Source organism: Perca flavescens, chromosome 4 (assembly GCF_004354835.1).
Source record: "Perca flavescens isolate YP-PL-M2 chromosome 4, PFLA_1.0, whole genome shotgun sequence".
Lineage (NCBI taxonomy): Eukaryota > Metazoa > Chordata > Actinopteri > Perciformes > Percidae > Perca > Perca flavescens.
In genome coordinates, this window is record NC_041334.1 from 34,269,187 (window position 1) to 34,273,079 (window position 3,893).

At 38.1% G+C, this 3,893-nt stretch overlaps 1 long non-coding RNA gene across 1 annotated transcript; it reads right to left on the bottom strand.

Moving 5' to 3' along the window:
• Positions 1–294: 294 nt before the first annotated feature.
• Positions 295–1,112, bottom strand: LOC114554781 (uncharacterized). Its single transcript, XR_003692463.1, has 2 exons — positions 1,055–1,112; positions 295–695 (listed from the first exon to the last, which is right to left on the bottom strand). It is a non-coding gene; the product is annotated as an uncharacterized LOC114554781 (long non-coding RNA).
• Positions 1,113–3,893: the final 2,781 nt, after the last annotated feature.

Here is a 3,893-nt window from a genome sequence, read left to right on the forward strand (position 1 = left end):
ACCCCTTCACCACCTAGACTCTCATCGGGGGGATTCCTGTTCAGCTCATGGCATCAACACGTGCTTAAAATAATTAAGTCACAATGGGGTCTAATCGCCAAAGACTCCTATCAAATCTTCCACCTTTCTATTTTGCATGATGCCAAATAAATAAATAAAATTTCTCTTTAAGCCTTTTTTTAAATTAAGCAAGACACTACAGGCTAAAACTTAGTTTTTACATGCACTGGTCAATATTGAGATTTTGTCTATTTTGCATCTTCTTTCAAACTAGTGGAACAAAATCATCCAAAATACACATTTAGGGGTTTATTTCATTAAACTTTGTCTGTTTGTTTGTGTAGATTTCTCCTAAATTCACCACCAATGATCATTAGATAATGCCTAGTTTGCATATTTAAACATAATGTTTCAGAAAACACCAGACTGCATGTCTACAGTGAGTGTGAAGTTCAAGTTCCATTATGCCAAACATAAAAAACATGTATCACTTTCCCACACAGATTTAAAAACACAATCAGCATCCTCAGTCTAAATTACGAGATCTCAACTTTTTTGTGTATCTTGTGTGTTCGTCCACGTTCTTGTTAGAGAGAGCGAATGACTTAGAGAATCTCTGCAGGTGGCGGAGCTGTTTGGGGACAATGAGCGATGGTGTGTTATGGGCCCATCTTTAATTCAGATGTCTCGTGGTTCTGTGGTGGAGAGAAAACCAGAGTCTTAAGATTCAAGACTTGATGCTCAAGTGGGAGGCATGCACAGCCAGTGTGAGTCACATAGCTGAGGCATCATGCAACAAAACAAGCGGTAGATTTGCAGTTCCAACGTCATGCTATATATCGATCGACTGGGCTGTCTGGTTTGGTTGTTTTATTCATAATTCACATGAAATGTACTCAGTAAATTCAATGTTAATCTGCTCACTTTATTATGAGATGTCTTGTGTTTAAAGTTGACATTTTGAACTTATTGTTGGGGATAGTGGAAATCAGGGGTCACCAAAACTCAAAGAATCTCATTCAAAAAATCAGTGGGTGGGTATGTGGACACTTACCAACATGGTGTCTTGTATTCAGGTCTTCTTGCTGAAGTCTGGCCATCATCCAGCATTGCCTAACAGTCAAAACAAAGACATCCTTCAGAGGATAAAGGGAAGTGTAAGGAGTGGTATGAATGGAGTGGGACTACAGGTGCTTGAATTAATTGTTTGTACAGCAGTTCCCATGTTCCCCCTCAGAGACAGCCCACCTCAGAGAATCAAACACAAAGGAAGCACATAAGAAACACAAATCACAATAAAAGATTTAGTCTCATTTGCTAAACAGATTTCTGCCAGCGTCACATATGTTCACATTTTGGCAATCCCATTTAAATCCTGCTTTTTCCATGTCCATTTAAAAACTATTGTAAAAATGGATTGAACAATAATACAAGGGATATTGTGCCTATTTTAATCCTGAAACACTTTCAAAGCCACCATAAACTGATGTTTTTCTTTCAATAGATTACTGGTTAATCACTTTACCAAGCACTGTGAGGCCCCTTGTCTTAATTTTAATACAGTTTAAGATTCTCTTATGCTGCTGTTTTCTTTGATGCGCCATTGTGCCTATACTAACTACCCAGTTATTCTCTTTTATTGGAAGTAAACCACTGATGCTGCTGTTGCAAAGATAAAAATCTTCCATGAACTGGAATCATTACAATGATAAATTCATGCTATATGATATAAATATGAAGCCATTCATGATGATTATTATATAGTAGAGGAAAAGGGGTAGGATTAAATAAGCTTCCGCTTCTTCCTATTACTTTTTGGAAATGTTAAATTCATATTTTGTTTTGTTCTCTTAGTTTTTATTGTATTATTTTTTACATTTTCGAAATAAAGCATTCATTCATGCTGGGATATTGTTTGTAGTAATATTCATTTATATGATATAAAGATATAATGGAAGTACCAGGTTGGACTTGCTTTAATTCTTCATGGCATAGATTACACAAGATGCTGGAAACATTCCTCAGAGATTTTGGTCCATATTGACATGATAGCATCACACAGTTGCCACAGATTTGTCGGCTGCACATCAATGATGTGAATCTCCCATTTCACCACATCCCAAAGGTGGTCTATTGGATTGAAATGTGGTGACTATGGAGGCCATTTGATTAGTAAACTCATCGTCATGCTCAAGAAACCAGTTTAAGATGATTTGAGCTTCTGACATGGCGCGCTATCCTGCTGGAAGTAGCCATTAGAAGATGGGTAAAATGTGGTCATAAAGGGATGGACATGGTCAGCAACAATACTCATTAGGCACAGTTGTGGCGTTTAAATGTTGTCTTTCTTTCAGCTCAAACCAGGGCCGTTTCTAGCTTTTTTCCTATGTAAGATGCTGTTTGGGGGCTCCTATTTTGTCATACTACGATGGGAGGGATTCAAACCTTCAAGATGATCCGAGGAGATGCATCAATCTGTTACACTTAAGAAGGAAAACAGGCTAGATTTGTAAAAAAAACACTCAAATTCAAATTAAACATCTCAAGTTGACCCAAGCAATTTAAACCTACAGAAAATGATAATTAAAAAGTTAACTTCTCTACGTCAATAACAGGTTTATTTTAAAATGTTTCGAACAAAGAAGGCTACTTGCTAGTGGCTACAAATAAAGATTGGTAATTTTATTTATATATTGAATATAATATATTAAAGTGCTCATATTATGCTTTTGGGCTTTATCCCTTTCCTTTATTGTGTTAGAAAAAAAAAGCCCAAAGTCCACCCCAAAGGGACTCACCATCTCCAACAGAAAACACTGTTCACAAACTGCTCCAAACAGCTCTATTGTAGTCCAGACTTTATTTCCGTGACGAACGTGCATCACTTTGTAACACACGTTATAATGCTTGCCTAGCTGCTAGCGTGGCACGCCCTCATACTCTGCTTCTGATTGGCTAGTAGTCCTTACCTAGATGCTACGCATGTGTGACTCCCAACAAAGATGGAATAGAAGTTTGATGCCTCACTAAAGCTAAAACAAAGAGCTCAACACACATGAAACCATGTAAACCTGTCCTGGTACAACCTCTAAATACAATTATGAACCTGAAAATTAGCCTAATATGAGCACTTTAAGGCTGAACGGGCTGAACTTGCAGCTTAGGGGCCCCTGGTGGCTGTGGGGGCCCTATGCATCCGCATAGTCCGCCTATAGGAAGAAACGGCTCTGGATCAAACCGGTCTGGCCATTCTCCTCTGACCTCTGCCATCAACAAGGCATTTTCGCCCAGAGAACTGCCGCTCACTGTGTATTATTTTTTTTTTTTAGGTTTAAGACCTATAGTGGGGACATTTTGCAAACCTAATGATTTAAGGTATAGTTTGGATATAGGGAATAGCTGTGGTGGATTGTCTTTATAAGTAGAGAAATGCCAGTCTGTATCCACCTTTTTTTTTTTTTGTTTTGTTAAACTTCTCTTTAGCAAACCAATTTACTCCTGCCACCAGCACTCTTCATAGTTGCCTTGGAAACAAAACTTGTGAAGCCTTTCTGTTTAGTGAAAGTGAAGTAATTGATGCATTATATGCTAATCAGAAATAACAGTGTGGGTAGGATGATGTGGATGTTCACCCAGTTGGCATACCAAGCAGATGCAGATGAGTGTAAAGCTGTCTGTTTCCTGGGCAGACCTTTGATGATGAATGCCAGGCGCAGCTCTGCTGATGGAAACGTCTGCTTCCTGCTCAGCAGACCAGCAAAGACAGTCAATAGAATATTAAAATTATTATATCAGAGAATGGGAAAAAAATATAAAGTATAAGAAGCGGAAAATGGTAGTGCGATAAACAGCAGTGATTGTTCAAAAGGAACCATTTCATCTAACTGGAATTT